The 18,633-nt window shown below is 36.8% G+C and overlaps 1 protein-coding gene across 3 annotated transcripts in view; it reads left to right on the forward strand.

Moving 5' to 3' along the window:
- Nucleotides 1-18,633, forward strand: part of PTPRD (protein tyrosine phosphatase receptor type D) — a 2,148,730-nt gene that overhangs the window by 561,867 nt on the left and 1,568,230 nt on the right. The window lies entirely within an intron of this gene.

Below are 18,633 nucleotides of genomic sequence, written 5' to 3' on the forward strand. Positions count from 1 at the left end.
TTAAGATATTTTATTCGTTGACACTGTGGCCCACAGCAGTAGTTGAATGAGCATGCATGATGAGGTCTGAGGCTGCCGTCAAATAAAAGCTAATAAATTCTATCAGTTTAGATAATACATGATAGTCATTTTGCATACTGAAATTCACTTTTAAAGTAAAATAGTTCTTATGAACTACTATGCCATAAAACCAAATATGTCTTTTTTTATATAAATTATTTTATTTATTTATTTTTGGCTGTGTTGGGTCTTCGTTGCTGCACATGGGCTTTCTCTAGTTGCGGCGAGCGGGGGCTGCTCTTCATTGTGGTGCACAGGCTTCTCATTGCAGTGGCTTCTTGTTGCGGAGCACGGGCTCTAGGCGTGGGGGCTTCAGTAGTTGTGGTGTGTGGGCTCAGTAGTTGTGGCTTGCAGGCTCAGTAGTTGTGGCACACAGGCTCAGTAGTTGTGGCACACAGGCTTAGTTGCTCTGCGGCATGTGGGATCTTCCCAGACCGGGGCTTGAACCCGTGTCCCCTGCATTGGCAGACAGATTCTTAACCACTGCGCCACCAGGGAAGCCCCAAATACAAGTCTTTTTGTTTCTGTTTAGTTTTTCCTGTTATCTGTAAATAGCATTAACATATTCTGGCATCATGTTTCTGAACAACCCTCTCCTCAACCATCCAATTAACTCTCTCTCACTCACACACACACTCACAAACACACATACATTCACTTGTTTTTTTAAATATCATGTGTTACATTAACCATTAATTAATTTCAATTTCCCCAGTTCTTCTAAACCACAGTTTTTGAGGCACATTTCATCCCTCATCCTTTAGAGCTATCTCCAGATGTTTTTGGTGAAACATTCCATCAGTTAAAAATGTTAAATATGTACTCAAATATATGTACAGTTTTTATAAATTACATAAATTTACCATTATATTTATACACAGTTATTATAGACAAATAGTAAAAAATATAAAATTCACACTATAGAAAATTTAAAGATACAATGAATATATATGTACATATGTCTGTTTATATATATATATAGTTCTAGAGATCCCCAGTTTTACACATCTTCTGTTTTCTTCTATTTCTGTTAACACCCAGGAATTGTACTGGGCATTCAAAGACTCTTTGGAAAAAAGCTTATTTTAAGCATTAGATTGAATAGATACATTGCATGCTGTAAGTCAGTAAGTGTGTTTATGCATTTATACACACAAATATGTATGTTCATGTGGTTGGTTTGGCCAGGATTGGCTGGATCAAGTGGTTGAGATGGTTTATAGTGGCATCTAGTGACATTATTTGAATACTTCTCTTCTGGAAAGCTTAGGGGTAAAAGAATCCAGAGGGGTTATTGTAGAGAATCAAAGAGCCAAATAGTTAGTCTGGGCAACTTGTGTCCATGTGAGTACCACCAAAGATAAGATATCTTACCAAGGGGATATCTTGGCAAAAGTAGATTCACACCATTTATGGTCACCATATGATAGAACTCTTTAGTCATTCATAAGCTTGCCAGTAATTTTTTCTCAATAGTATCCTCAGTGGTGAGCCACCAGAGGTCACACTGTGATAAGAAGAGAGGAAGATTAAATGGTTATAGTAAATATCTTTTAGTCCAAATTATCTTTGCCTGTATGAACCAACAATCCTACAAAAGTTGTTTTTCACAGCACACCAGCTAACCTCCTTTGAATGTTGAATATAGAGCAAGAGCCGCCACATCCTAACCCTTATGGTAGCAACTCACATTTAACTGGAACCAAGCCTCAGTTGAGATCTGAAGACAGACAGGGAAGTGGTGAGACATTAAATTAGAAACTCAGTACATTCCAGACAAGCCAGGCCTCATCAAATCTTTGATATAAAAGCCTTCATAATTGCTGTTTCCACTTATTTGAGCCCTCCTCTAATTCAAGAACCTAACACTGCTGAACCAGTTAGGAATCCATTTAAATGACCTGTTTTCCAGCAACCCATTCTCCATCTCTTACCTTCAAAAATCTCATGTCAAATACCTTGTTGAAATACAGATATGCAGATATGTTGCATCTACACCATTCCTTTAATCTACAGTCTAATAAACTCTATCAAAAATTTTAAAAAATGAAATGAAATAAAATAAAATGAGGCTTGTCTGATACAATGCAGTGAATCCTTAATGATTCTCATTAATCATGGCTTTCTTCACAGGCCAGCCAGCTGATAGATAATTCATTTAGACTCAAGGATTCTGGGGGATCAAGTTCTACCTCACCAAGTCATAGCATGCATAATCTAACTTGTTTTTTTTAAAACCCACTGTTACTTGATACTACTTTTTCTATACCTGGGCCCTAGAATTTTCTATGACTTTGCTCTCAAGAAAGAGCAGAGCAATCAGTTTTGCTCTTTCATTTTGGATTGAATTTTTCTTGTTCTGTGTTTTGAGTCATCAGCCACTTCATAAAGGTGTCTGAGCTGTCTGTGGTTGGAATAAAAAAAGAAAACAAGAAAAAAAAAAAAAGGAAAGTTCATTTGTTTCCTTCCCAGAACACAGATGAAAATTTAAGCAGATTTGTCCTCAAAGTTGCTGGTGAAAAATCACAAACCATAGAATTCAAGGCTAAAGATGAAGTGGGATTTGTTATAACAAGTTGGTTGGTTTGTTCACTGAATAAGCACTGTGTGGTGTTCAAGACACACGGGCTCACTGCTCCAATTTTCAAGATTTTCTCAACTGGAATTTCTCTAATCAGGTAGATTCCCCATGGGGATTTCTTCACTTTCCTTACCCATCACTAGGCCATTAATACATTGAACACTTTTCTGTTTCCCTTTTTGCCAGATATCACCTCTCAAGACTTAATATTAGCCCAATAACTTCTTATATTTCTTATTTTTTCAGTCTATAGCTTTCATGGTTGAACTCATCTACTCTTGTATCTTCAAGGATTATTTACGTATAGTGATTGTCAAATCAATATGTCCTCTTAGGATCGCGTTCCTGAGAATCAAATCAGCATATCTATTTGATAGCACATTAACTTCTCAACTTCTATTATATTAAAATTGAACTCAAAATATTTTCCCATAAACCTACTTTTATCTTTCCCATTCCTGTAAATAGAAGTACCATCTACCCAGTTTCCCAAAAAGAAACCTGGGAAATATCTTGGATTCCTTTCTCACGTCTCATTATAAAACACATGAAGTCTCATCAATTCTTCCTCTGGACAGATGGGAAATGCTACCAGAAGTAAGAAAAATGTAATGTGTATTTTTAAACCAGTTTGAAATGTGTTGGTGGAAACTAAATCCATTAAGAGAAACAAATGATCACTGTAGTCCATAACAAGGGCAAAAAGATAATTCATCCCCAAGTAAGGGCTAATGCTGAAGTATTTTATCATTTAGCTTATTGTATTTTTACTATAAACTCCAATCTCTTTTATTTTATTAATACTTTAGCATTTCCTACCCATAAATATATATGCGTGTATTTCTGTAGAACCATTACATCATTCCCCAATAACTGTGTTAAGTTCAATGTTCAAATTATTTTATTATGTGAAATATCAGTGAGAAAAAAAGTTCTCTTCCAAATATGCACATAACAAATCCTTCTCACATGTAGTGATCAGACATATATATTCGTCTCTAATCCTTTTAAATTGATTAGAACATATGACATACATTTGACTGAGTGTTAATCATGTTTCAGTACTTTTGTACACAAACTTAGCATGACTAAAATTATTATTTGAAAGATGCAAATGTACATCTCTGCATGTTACTGAGCCATATTTGTGAACTAGAGATTCAATGCTTTCCTCACAAGTTAGAGAAGGTCATATCCCACCCATCCGTTTTTACCCCCAAATTTAATGCTTATGGTTTTATCTCAGCTGTTTTGAACGTCATAATGAAAGTTTTCATCCATTTGCTCAATATTTCCTTTTTATTACTTGAAGAGGAAATTTTGATTGCCCTTAGGTTATATGATATAATAAAACTGATACTGTATACTGTGTTCCAACTTCTATTTAGTTATAGTGGACTTCACATCCCTCGCCAATATGTGATATTTTCAGGAATCTGACTCTATATTCCTATCAATGGCCAGAGTGAACTGAATTAATAGAAGGAATTACCCCTTTTTATTTATTCTACCAAGGCTGAGTCTCCAGAGGAATGCTTTATTGTTGCAGACAGTACATCCCCTGGTTTGCTGGCTGGCCTTAATGGGATGTTAAAATCGATTGGAGCAATTTCTCTGTCACCTGAGAAGCCCTGTAGGTTTTGCGGCATGTTGCAATTTCATATCCTTTTCAAGTCCTTTTAAAAATTGTACATCACTAACCAAGTGTCTTCCTCACTTATGAGACCACGACTTCCTTTTTCTGAGGAAACGGTTCTTGTAAATGTGTAATATACCTGAAATCCAGGCCAACCCACCACAGTGTTTGTGTCCAAGCCATGACAGATAATACTGTGTATGACATAAGGCTAAGACTGTGTGTTTGCAGGAACAGTGCTCCTGTATTGAGGAAGCACTGCCCCCGTGAAGGCCGCCTTATCCTTGTGAATACTTCCAAAGTTTAAGCACAGATTATGGCATAAAATAAACAAAAACAACTTTATTTTTGTCTGTGAGTGTCTATTTTAATCACTGTCAGCATGGTTATTTCCCTGCCCCTTGAGAAACTCAGGCAGGCTTCTTGACTTTTCTGGTAACTTTATGATGGTAAAAATATGTCCATAATCAATTCAGAACTTTAAAACATAGTGTCAATTCATGTCATTTGTCTGGGATAATGTTGAGATTTCTCCTTCTTGTCAGTTTGAGCCATTTGCAGGCCAGTAGATAGGAAGGATGGAGCCATCAGCTGTTTTCCCTTTCTCTGTTCAAACCTTGCGTGATTCCTCCTCCTCCAGCTTGCCAAAATGCTTAGCTTTGGGGCATGGTGAGAGAGAAGAGGTACAGGGAACAGTATAGTTCTTAGTTAAATGATATTGGCATGGCCTGGTAGGTATTTAAAGCTGATTTTTTTTATCAGTACATCTGTGGTTTCTTCAAAGACCCCACCAGTCTCTACAGATTGTATAGCAGTAGCCTTTATGCAAGCAGTAAACGTTCCTAAGGTCCATTGCTTAAACCTTCCTCAGCAACTAGCATCAGGTGTTACCTCTAGCTTTTCTTTCCTGAGATCTATCCATGCCTGGTCTTCTTTCTGATAGAATACTTAGCTCATTCTTTATATTTTTCAAGGGGGAAGGTTGAAATGCCCCCAAATTGTAGCACAGTTACTTAATCCCCTAAATGGTCTCCTCAGAGGCACTCTCTCTTAATTTGGGATTGGTAGATTATACCCCAAATTCCTGAAAAGTCAGTGGGAGAAGCTCATAGCACAGCTCTCTCCAAGGAAATACTCTTCAAATATCATTCAATTCCTTATTTTCTCAGTGTGGGTGAGGGATTTTAAAATTACCTGAATTTTGGGCTTCCCTGGTGGCACAGAGCTTAAGAATCCGCCTGCCAGTGCAGGGGACACGGGTTCGAGCCCTGGTCTGGGAAGATCCCACATGCCGGGGAGCTACTAAGCCCGTGTGCCACAACTACTGAGCCTGCGCTCTGGAGCCCACGAGCCACAACTACTGAAGCCCACGCGCCTAGAGCCCATGCTCCGCAATAAGAGAAGCCACCGCAATGAGAAGCCTGCGCACCGCAAGGAAGAGTAGCCCCCGCTTGCTGCAACTAGAGAAAGACCCCGCCCAGCAACGAAGACCCAACGCAGCCATAAATAAATAAACAAACAAACAAATAAATAAATGAAATAAAGTGATACAGATCTAATATAATTATGTTATCCATTTTAAAAAACCCTGAATTTTAAGTTATCTAAAATTCATCTAAATTTTGTATCTATTTGGTATGTGCTCAGCCAAACGTCCATTCTAATTCTTTCTTAGATACACAGAGAAAGTCTAAAAGAAATATGAATTCTCCCAAGATCAGTGTTGACTCTTGAGAAAATCTAGTAAGAATGACAGTTCAAATCTGGCTGTCAAATGGTTTGCATTATGGTTATGTTCAAATACACGTATTGTCACATTCATCATTCTCTGGTGAGACTGCTTAATACTCATAAAGTGTCAAAATTTCTATGAGGAGTTAGGGAAAGTTGCAAATGAGTGAGTATATCAGAAACGAAACACTTAGAATTAGCAAACTGGTACATCTGATTGAAGTGCTGAATATAATACAGCATTTTATCACCTTTTTAAAGTATGACATTATGAGTTAATTATGTAATTACTATAAAAGTGTTTCGAATTTGTAGTCTGTGAAAGGTTTACATTCTAAGGCATGTTATTTTCTCAAGGCACCAGACATTCACACTGATCAGTAAGACATAACAAATGACAAATAGAACTCCTTTTCAGAGGGAAAACTATTGATACTTTCCTTATTCAGAAACAGTTAGGCTATACAAACTTCTATTTATAAAATCTCGTGCAAACTTTGTCTGGAATGAATTTTAAAAGCATTATTTAAATACACATATTAATACTTTAAACAATGATGACAAATGATTTAATTACATATTTCTAATATATTTGTTATCTTTCATCAAATACATCTCATGACAATGACAATGCAAATGTTACTTAAAACATTTGTAAATACATTTTAAAATAACTGGACATAAGAGTCTTATCAATATAAAAACATAGGATGTACACATGACTGACAATACATAAATAATACACTTTTTAGTGTTGACATGAAACAAATAGTCTACCAGATATTTCCCAGCAAATATAAGTTTATTTGGGATGAGCAGAAAATTGCAGTTTGGGATCTACAACCTTGGGGAGCCAAGTGCAAGTTCCCCCAGGGCAAGAGAAGAAGAAGCTTTTATAGTGAGGAAAAAGAAGTTGGAAGGACTATAGTAAATGAAGAGTCCATGCTTTTTCATGGGCTAAGTCCTTGCCAGGAAAGGAGTCTTTCTTCCTGTTGGGTTCTGCTATTGTTTCAGGGCATGAGAGCTCCCTCTTCTGGTCTTCCAACTCTATTTAATTAAGGTTTTTGTTATTAAATTTTTACATTAGTTAAAACAAAAATAATTAGAGCATACAAATTAAATGTCTCATTATGGACAAATGCATATTTGAAACAATTACCAGCTATTGTTTTGAAGCATTAAACACTAAAACAGTATTTTGCGGAAGAATGAACATTGGCATATTCACCATGAATGTAAAGAATATCTTACCTTTCTTAAGGGGACCTTTGTTGTTGTTTTTTTTTCGGACTTAAATACATCTTAAGCATTTTTACTTAGGTCTTAACTTACAATGCAATATAGTTATTGAGTGGTAGTGGCCAATGAGAAAGTAATCTTAGGATTTAGCTATTAAGACTATAACTTTTAGATAATTCTGTAGCAACTCTATACTTTATTAAAAAATAATGTGTTCAGTTTGAGGTCTGACAATAAAATACCTGAGGAGTTACATGGAGAGAATGCAAGGAAGAAGAGCAATAGATATGAAGGTTGGTGAAATATGTGAAGGTAAAAAACATAAAATTTAGATTTATTTAGAGAAAAGAGGTAGAGATTTCCTTTCTTCAAGTACATGGTAGAAATTTTGTGCAGAATTGCTTTTGTTTCCACCAAAGATGAACAAGAGTTATTGCTTTTAAATGTATGATACCCCATGACACAGACACATGTGTCTATGGCATGGCTGGGGAGACCCAGGCTCCTTTCCCAATGGAAGACCCAGGCTCCTTCCCCTGATGTCTCCTTTACTAGATAAGTTTGTAGAAGGAGTGGAATGTAGCTGAGGTATGGCTTTTGTTTTATATGGAAATCAAGAGATGAGATTTTTGAGAATCCTCCTTTTAATGGTATGATATCATTTTGTAATGATATTCAAGATTCTTAAGGTAATGAATTTTGAAACATCGTGGTCTCTAACGTCTGAAGAAAAAAAAAATTGAAAATGCGTATTATCTGTTATACATTTAAAGTGATTGGTCCTGATTAGATTAGTCATAACAGTGATAAATTTATATATATATGTGTGTGTGTGTGTGTGTGTATATATATATATATATATATATATATATATATATATATATATATAGTGACTTACAAAAATATGATTAAGGGTTGTTTTTTGATTAATGTCAGAAAACTTTAATGTAAGAATGTCCTGGGCTTCCCTGGTGATGCAGTGGTTGAGAATCCACCTGCCAATGCAGGGGACGCGGGTTCGAGCCCTGGTCCAGGAAGATCCCACATGCCGCAGAGCAACTAAGCCCATGAGCCACAACTACTGAGCCTGCACTCTAGAGCCATCGAGGCACAACTACTGATGCCCACGTGCCTAGAGCCTGTGCTCTGCAACAAGAGGAGCCACCACAATGAGAAGCCCATGCACCGCAACGAAGAGTAGCCCCTGCTCGCCACAACTAGAGAGAAGCCCACATGCAGCAATGAAGACCCAACACAGCCAAAAACAGAAATAAATCAATAAATAAATTTATTTAAAAAATGTCCTATATACATCAACAGGTGAAAATATCATTTTTATTTTATTTTAACTTTTAAATTTTGGACAAAGAGTATATACTTCTAGTACAAGATAATTTTCTGAAACAAAACAAAATTCCATCCAAGGACAGCTTTATATAAAGCCATTATCAGATTTTTTTTCTTTTACTGGAGGCATAAGAAATACTGAAGCATAAAACATGTTAAAGCAACAGCCTAATTACAACCATATAATTCAATGGGCTTTCTGCTCTGTAATAGTGAATTATTGAGAACAGGAAAACAATTAATGGAAGAGATCGTTTCTAAAATGGGTATTTGACATTTGGCTCTAGTTTATTGCATTTTATTCATTCTAGTGGCTAAAATAAAACTTGGTCCATCTAAATCTTAACAGCTGCCCAATCTACATAAACTGCAATAAATTAGTTTAATGGTTTTACCTATAGTTTAAAATGAAAGACCCAGTGCGTAAAACTTGTGCAGAGTGGTTTTAATCTGTGCAGTACAAGGGCCTGTGGCCTTATTTCCCTTCCTGTTATTTCCTGAAGTAGGTAGCAATATTCTTGTCAGGCAACATCCAGATATGAGAGGGGAAGTAATTCTCCATTGCTTTTACTTAACAAACATTTATTCATTGTCTACTGTACATGCCAATAAATTAGAATGCTATCTATGAGGTATGAGAGCAGTGTATCAAAACCAAGTAAAAGACATGAGACCAAAATTGCCTTAAAAAATCGGGGTTTATCATCAAACACTGTAACAAGTAAGGAGGTACAAATTTCCATGTTTGTTTAATTTTGTGACACACATGTCATGGAAGATCTGGGAAAATTCCTTCCTGAAGCTCTGCCTTCCTTAGTCAATGGTCTTTCATTCTCAAGTTTATTCCCTCAAGGTCACAGGATGACTTATCTATGAATATCTGATTTTCTAATACCAGACACCAAAGAAACCTCCCTGCAGACTCTCTCAAGTGCCACTGACCACATTTGGAAATCAGCATTACAAGATTAAGTATCTCATATTTTCATATCCGTAACAGGAGATGGATTTATCAGAATATATGTGTGTGTCGAGGGCCAGTGGCAGTTAGATGAGCAAACAGCAATGTTTGATACAAGAGGCAGTACAAATTGCTGTGGTTTCCAGAATTTAGAACAACTGTATTAGTGTCTATAAGTCTAGTAAAACTTCACAGAAGTTTTACTAATACTTGCAATGGAGAGAATGATTAAGAGTTTTCAGATAAAACAAGGTGTTTGTAAGAAGTTAGGGTGATTAAAAAAATAGGATTCTCCAGTCATATGGATATTAAGTGACAAGTATCTATTTTTCAGATTATTCTTATGGCATAATAAATGTGCCACATATATTTTTGTTTGTTAAATAATAACAAACAACATGGATATGCTTCTTAGGGGGATTGCATTGTGTTGGGCCAAAATTGTTGGTTCATTTTTTTTTTAATTAATTTATTTATTTTGCTGTGTTGGGTCTTCGTTTCTGTGAGAGGGCTTTCTCTAGTTGCGGCGAGCGGGGGCCACTCTTCATCGCGGTGCACGGGCCTCTCACTGTTGCGGCCTCTCTTGTTGCGGAGCACAGGCTCCAGATGCGCAGGCTCAGTAGTTGTGGCTCACGGGCCCAGTTGCTCCATGGCATGTAGGATCTTCCCAGACCAGGGCTCGAACCCGTGTCCCCTGCATTGGCAGGCAGATTCTCAAGCACTGCGCCACCAGGGAAGCCCTGTTAGTTCATTTTAAGCAGAGAAAAAAAAGTGCCCAAATAAATTAGAAGCATTCTTTTTACTATTTGATTATAAAATGGTCCCCCTTTCAAAGTAGGAAGTATTCATTCTTTAAAATAATAAATCTCTAACTTTTCCAAATGACAAAATTAGGATGATTATAACTTTCAATCTCTACATTCAAGGTCTGAAGCTGAATTCAGTATAATAAAGTTAAAATTACTGCGTCAGGTATTGCTATAAACCTTTTATATGCATTTACCGTTTTAGGCATTAACTCACAATGATAGTAAAAAGAAGGTACTAGTGTTTTTCCCAGTCTACAAATTCAAAATTTGAAGTGCAAAACAGGATCAGTCAGAAATTTGGCATATTCATTTTTTCAGTGCCTCAATCCTTTAGTTTCCTGCCTCACATCATCCAGTCTAGACGGGTTAAACTCGGACCCGAAAGAAAGCTTCAGAACTTTCTGAAGAATATAAAATCTCTATAGCATTGGGATATATAGGATTCTAAAACAAGATTTTAAAGATTCTAAAACAAAATAAACTACAATTCATGTAGGAAAAGATTGATATTTTTATAACAATAAAATCAGAAACCTCTGTTTGTAAAAAGCCGCCATTCTCCAAAAAGAGAATAAAAAGGGAAACCCAAAACTTTATTCAAGACATATAACTAACAAACAACATGACCTATAAAGACTCTTGAAAGTGATAAGGAAAAAGACAAGCCAACAAAAAATTAGACCAACTCATGAGCAGGAATTTCACAAATGAGTGGCTTGTACCTATATGAAAAGATGCTAGCAATAAGATAAATACAAATGAAAACATAAAGATAAATATCTCTATGTCTACCACATTGATAAAGCTAAAAAATCTGGCAACATTACTAATTGTTAGTGAAGATGTGTAACAATGGAAATGTTTTATATACCTTGCTGGTAGGAATGTAGACTGAGACAATCAGTTTAAGCAACAATTTGGCATTTTCTCATGGGGCTAAAGATGTGTGTAACCCATGATACAAAATGTTCACCCCTAGGAACATATCCTAAAACATGTTTATAAATGTGCAACAGGAGTCATTTCCAATAATGGTCCAAGCAGCATTATTTGCACTAGAAATGAACAAAGAAACAAAGAAATCCAGAAACAGTCTACAGGTTTGTCTACTTTAAAAGCAAAATTTTCCTTTCATAGTAAGTACCTTATAGAGAGATTCTCTGAGACTGTAAATATGCTGTTCTTTCTCAAACTTCCATCCACTGCTTGTAGCCTCCATTGATGATTTTAAAACTCCATTATTTCCTATGTATTTATTACTTGGCATTCTGTTATGAGGAAGAGCCTTCCTATCTATCTATCTATCTATCTATCTATCTATCTACCTATCATCTATTTATATATATTTACACACATTGAGTTCTCTTTCATTCAAATGGTTATGACTCATTATTCTAAATAGATTACTATAAGTAAATGTGTTTCAAAAGAAATTTTAATGTCGCTAACAACAAAAAAGTATCTTCCTAATACTTAAAATGAAAAAAATAACAATTATAATATAAAGTGTTCATCTACAAACCATCCAAAATTATATCCACATCTTGGCAGATTGCATTAAGCCCTTATCAAATACATATGCCTTAATTCAGATTGATAGCAAGTATGTAACAAAGTTCTGAGGGACGAGGACTGACACAAGTGGATGGAGGTGACTGTAGCCTGGTGCCTCACTCAGGAGAGACAGATTCAAGTGGATCGCCATGTAAAGGGGGCAGGACCAGTCAACAGGCAATTAGAGAGAGGTGTATGAGACACATTTAGTATGAAATCTTGAGAGCAGGATAGCAGGACTTCTAAATTTTGCCTAAGAGTAACCCAGAGATGAAATGTTTCAAAAGAACCTTGTAACATCTTACATCTTAAAAACTGCTCAGTTCCTAAGTCTCACCAGAGGAGATAAATTTTATAAGATGCTATGATAGGGCTTCCCTGGTGGTGCAGTGGTTGAGAGTCTGCCTGCCGATGCAGGGGACACAGGTTCGTGCCCCGGTCCGGGAAAATCCCACATACCACGGAGTGGCTGGGCCCGTGAGCCATGGCCGCTGGGCCTGCTCATCCGGAGCCTGTGCTCCGCAGCAGGAGGAGCCACAACAGTGAGAGGCCCGCGCACCGCAAAAAAAAAAAAAAAAAAAAAAAAAAAAAAAAAAAGATTCTGTGATAATGGCAATTGCTACTGGCTGCTGTTGTACTTCCCCTTCCCGCCCCCCCATCTCCTCCTCCTTGTCTTCCGCCTCTGTTTTTCTTCTATTACTCCTACTATTAAAATAATAATTTTAGCAGATGCCTCATATAAATCACTCAGTGTTTCAGACACTGTATTATGTGCTTTTCATTATTTTGTTTAATGCTCAAAATAATTCTTTGAGATACATATTATTTTCACCCTTTTATAGATGAGGGAAATTGAAATTTTAAAAAAGTTAAATAACTATTGAAATCTGAATACAGTGTTTACCTTCCATTAATTTATGCCATTAATACTAACTACATGTCACTCTGGTCTCAGAAATCTATCTTCTCCAAGTCAAAACTAACATGTTCTGCCTAGCTTTTCAAGGCATTTTTATCCACCGGGCTTACCTTATCTCTCCAGCTTTATCTCCTACACCTCCCTACAAATTTTCCTAATTTCAGCCTCTTCAATCTCTCAGAAGCATGATAAGATTAGTCCTTCTTCCAAACTTTTCATCACCATATGCTGCTCCTTGTCTAGAATGCTCTTCACTTCCTCTTCTACTTATCCAAATCACATCTTCCCTTTAGATCCAAGTGCTTCACCACTTCCTCTGTGGAGACTTTCCTTTTCTTCTAGAAAGTTTCCTCTTCAGAAAACTTACGTTACTTAACATTGGTAGAAAATACAAGAGAAATAAAAAGCTTACAATTATGAGTATCTGTTACGTTCTAGTGTGATGTGTGATTAAGATAGCTGGTTCCAGAATCAGATACCTGAGGAAAAACAAGACAAGACAAACTTTTCCTCTATTTACTGGCAGTGTGAAGTTAAGCAATAACCTTTCTCTACCTCAGTTTCTCAACTATAAAACGGACTCATCTATAATATATAATAGCAATGTGTACCTCATAGAATTTTGCCAGTATTAAAAAAAATGTAATATATGTAAAGTAAATGGTGAAGCTGAAATTTGGCCACTATACACCGGTACCGAACTGAATCTCAGAGACGGGGTTTTGGGTAAAGTAGAAAAGAATAGCTTCATTGCTTTGCCAGGCAAAGGGGGCCATAGTGGGTCAATGCCCTCAAAAGTGTGGGTCCTGACTGGGCGGACGTAGTGAGGAATTTTGTTGTAGTTGTTCGAAGAGGAGGGCGTGGTCAGCCCCTGGACATTCTTCTGATTGGTTGGTGGTGAGGTCATTGGGAGTCTGCATCATCAACCTTCTGGTTCTAACCGTCTGCAGGCTGCATGCTTGTAGGCAGCATACAATTAACTTCTTTCACCTGGTGGGGGTGTTACTCTCTGCAAAAGAGCTTAAAGATATTGTCGTGTGTATCCCTTGAGGGGGAACCAGGGCTCTGCCCCAAGGTGCACTTTTGTTTCTTTAACTGCTCCTCCCTTTTCTCCTCAGCCCCTCCCTTCCCTGATTAGCAATGGTTTGAACCTGCCCTTTGGAACTCAGGGAAGGTCCTGGAGGCTGAATGAAACCTATTTCCTATAAACAAAAAGCGATGGACACAGAAAGGCTTTTGTGCCCAGGAGCCCCACAGGGTTCTGCTGGGTTTCACTGAAATTGTATTAACTGCTTTGCATGTACAGAAATTAAATCTCACAGTGATGCTCATTTTAGAGTTGAGGCTAGGATTGACTTATACTTCTTTAGTATCCATATAAAAACTTGAATTGCCTTCATATTTCAACTGTTCTATGCAACCTCAGTGCTCATTGCCAGTTGATTGAAATCTCATTTTTAATAGTTCCCAAAGGGTTTCTTACATGAAGAAGCAAGATTAATTTGAGTGTGAAATATTTTCACATAGACACATTGACTTTGTGTTACTGTGGATGACTTTGTTCTACTGCCATGGTTTTCTCAACTACTTAAATATTTATCTAACATAATAACAATAATTATAAAATGTAAGTCAGCAGCTGTTAGTGCACATATTTTTTTGTTGCTGATAAATTCAAGTAGAAGCATTGCTAGCTAGTTCTATAGATTATCTTGTGTCGTGACAAAGATTTTTTTTTCCCTTTCTTGTATGTTTTCTAATTTTTTATTTAATGCCAGACCTGAATACATGGAAGAACAGAGACTAAGGTAAATAGTATTTATACCTGGAAATAGGCATACCTATTATTCTGACAGGCTGTTAGTATCAAGGATTGAAGTAATCCAGTCAGGAGTGGGACATCATGCCATCTTATATTTGATATTCAATGATTATTTTAAATTATTTCTTTTGACTGTCATATATGGCAGCCATTCCTTCCTTCTATGCTTGTTCTTTTGGGAATTCAGGCTAATTTGTACTGTATAGCATCCGTTATCTGATGAACTTGATAAAAGTAATTTAACAGTTTTTTGTTGTTGTTATTTTTGGCTTTTTTCCATTGTTTACTTAGAAGCAGTACTATTTCCCATGTTCTGTGTCCTAGATCAAAGCAGAAAGCTCATAACATATTTTTTCCTGGAAAGATATTCTACAAGTACAATTTTAAAATACCTTGTTGTGTAAGAAGAAATAGTAGTTACTTCCACATTTCAATAGACCTTCAAATGTCTTATTTTCTTTCTACCTCTTCAAACCAGCTTTTGTTGAATCATAACCACAATCAAATAAACCCAAAGTCCCTTCTTTCACACTTCTATCTTTAAATAATGCAAAGGGAAATGACAATGAATGACATTCATTCTGGGAGAATTATTAAACAAAGAGAATCATCAAAAGCTAATTGATATTTTTTTCAGCTGTATCCATTGCAATTTTCATTGCATTCAGTCTCTTTCTTGTCACTCTTGAACCATGCCATTATATCCTAATATTTCTGCACCAAAGACTTTAAAATACCAAAAAGGCTCCAAAAACAAAAATGAAAAATCCCACTAGTCCCTCCATTTTATAGTTTCCAGGTCTGTGATTCCCTGCTATTTATGATATCATGGTATTTGTGGATTTTTAATTTTTTCACCACTAAAAACTTAAGCATAGATCTGTGAGTATAGAACGCTGTACTTTCTGCATGCATCTAAGCTCTTTTCCTTAAGATGTTATTTTATTGCTGGAATCTGATATTATAAGTATATTGGAGTACCAATAAGAGACTTGAGGTAAGAGCATGCACCACATTCTGTTTTACTTTCTTCTTTTATTAAGCCCAGATAAGCATTTGGGATGTCTATTTGGTGTTTTCTTCTCTGGAACTTCCAGTGCCGTATATAACATCATAAATAGTACAAGACTGGGAGATAAATCCGCCTATCAAGGCATGAACTAACATCACTTCAAATATTGGGTTGGCCAAAAGGTTCATTTGTTTTTTTTCTGTAAGGTGGGTCTAGAAGCACTTAGTTGTCTTTAACTTCTCGAAACAATTTTGTTAGATTGTAGGTGAGGTGACAGCTGTCATATCAGCGTGCGTGTAAAAGAAGACATCAAAATTGGTGAAATTTTGTGTAGCCATTTTAATATTAAAGATGGAAGAAAAAAAGCAACATTTTTGGCATATTATGCTTTATTATTTCAAGAAAGGTAAAAGTGCAACTGAAATGCAAAAAAAAAAAAATTTGTGCAGTGTATGGAGTAGGTGCTGGCTGTGACTGATCGAACATGTCAAAAGTGGTTTGCGAAATTTCATGCTGGGGATTTCTTGCTGGAGATTTCTTGCTCCACGGTCGGGTAGACCAGTTGAAGTTGACAGCTGTCAAATCGATACATTACTTGAGAACAATCAACGTTATACCATGCAGAAGATAACCGACATACTCAAAATATCCAAATCAAGCACTGAAAATCATTTGCACTAGCTTGGTTATGTTCATCGCTTTGATGTTTGGGTTCCACATAATTTAAGCAAAAAAAACCTCTTGACCGTATTTCCACACGCGTTTCTCTACTTAAACGTAATGAAAACGTTATGCTTTTAAAAGAAATTGTGTTGACAGATGAAAAGTGGATACTGTACAATAATGTGGAATGGAAGAGACCATGGGGTAAGGGAAACGTGCCACCATCAACCACACCAAAGGCCAGTCTTCATCCAAAGAAGGTGATGTTGTGTATAAGGTAGTATTGGAGGGAGTCCTCTATTATGAGCCCGTTCTGGAAAACCAGCTGATTAATTCCAACAAGTACTGCTCCCAATTAGACCAACTGAAAGCAGCACTGGACGAAAAGCATCCAGAATTAGTCAACAGAAAATGCATAATCTTCCATCAGGATAACACAAGACCACATGTTTCTTTGATGACCAGGCAAAAACTGTTATAGCTTGGCTGGGAAGTTCTGATTCATCTGCCATATTCACCAGACATTGCACCTTCGGAATTCAATTTATTTCGGTCTTTACAAAATTCTCTTAATGGAAAAAAATTTCAATTCCCTGGAAGACTGTAAAAGGCACCTGGAACAGTTCTTAGCTCAAAAAGATAAAACAGTTTTGGAAAGACGAAATTATGAAGTTGCCTGAAAAATGGAAGAAGGTAGTGGAACAAAAGGGTGAATACGTTGTTCAATAAAGGTCTTGGCGAAAATGAAAAATGTGTCTTTTATTTTTGCTTAAAAACCGAAGGCACTTTTTGGCCTACCCAATAGTAATCTGCAAACTTCAGGAACTTTAACAAACTGTAATGCCCATACATTTTTAAGCTGACATCTGAATTTTATTTACTATTTTTAAATAATCATAAGAAATTCCATTTTAAGACTACTGTGTCTTTTTTGTGGTACGCCGGCCTCTCACTGTTGTGGCCTCTCCCATGGCAGAGCACAGGCTCCAGACGCGCAGGCTCAGTAGTTGTGGCTCACGGGCCCAGCCGCTCCGCGGCATGTGGGATCTTCCCAGACCGGGGCACGAACGCATGTCCCCTGCATCAGCAGGCAGACTCTCAACCACTGTGCCACCAGGGAAGCCCACTACTTTGTATTTTGTGTGTGTGTGTATGTGCTTAAAACATATTTGTCAAAACCTTTTACCTTTAGCTATAGCTCATTCAATTTATGGAAAAATGTTCTCATTAAATGGTGACGTTAATCCTCATTGCCAAACCAATCACCAAATCAAATTTACTGTCAGGAAAGACTGATTCCATTTTTTAATTTAAATAAACTGAATACTCATCACAGGTGCAGACATCTGTGTGTTCAAGTCTGAACTCTTCTAAAACAGGTAGCTGGATGGCTAGCTGGAGAAGAGTGCACTGAGTCTTGCTATTAATAGTTTATCACCTAGATGATGCATGAAAAGTGCTTTTGGTGCCACAAATGTTCTTTTGGCTGCTGCTGCTGTTGTTGTTGTTGTTGTTTCACCCAGGACAACATTAAGTTTTGAGTTTGTAAATTGGGGAGGAGGACCTTTGTGAAAGGCAAGTGGGGAAAGGAAAAGAAAGGCAAAGCTCAGACACTGTGGCAGGCATGATAAATTTAAATTTTAGATAAATTATAAATGGATGCATGTTGATATTGAGAATCTGAAACATGTTCTACTTAAAACTGGTGGTTCTTCTGTTCCATCTGGCACGCATTTATTATGTTTAGGAGTTTGTGTACCCTAGTTGAAAACTGCTATTTTAGTTTACTTCAAGATAGATAATGACCTGAAAAGAATGCCTTCCACCTTTTTCAGGCCCAAGTTTACTCATTCCTAGTGGCAATAATTAACCTTACTGAGGGCTTACTCTGTGCGAAACAATAGTATATGACACAAAGCAACTGTATGGATTTGGTATTATCATTACCTCCATTTTAGTGTAGTAAACTTAGGCTTAGACATAATAATAAGTAACCCGATCAAGTTAACAGTCCTTCAGTGTTGGAATCCAGGTAGTTTGACCCCAGAACCCAGGTGCCCACAGGCTATAATGTCTCCTTCAAGAGCATTTCCTAATTACCTCAACAGACTTTTTTTCCCTTTCTGTGTAGGTTGATATGATGTAGAGCAGTGCATCTTGAACTTTAATGCATGTGCGGATCACATAATGAATTTTTTTTTAAATGCACATTCTGTTTCAGGAGGATTTTGACAAAGTCTGAGATTATGTGTGTGTCTGAGAAGTTTCAGGTGATGCAGTTCTGCTTGTCCTAGGTTTC

This window comes from Mesoplodon bidens (genome assembly GCF_964165515.1).
Source record: "Mesoplodon bidens genome assembly, chromosome: 6".
In the NCBI taxonomy this organism is placed as follows: domain Eukaryota; kingdom Metazoa; phylum Chordata; class Mammalia; order Artiodactyla; family Ziphiidae; genus Mesoplodon; species Mesoplodon bidens.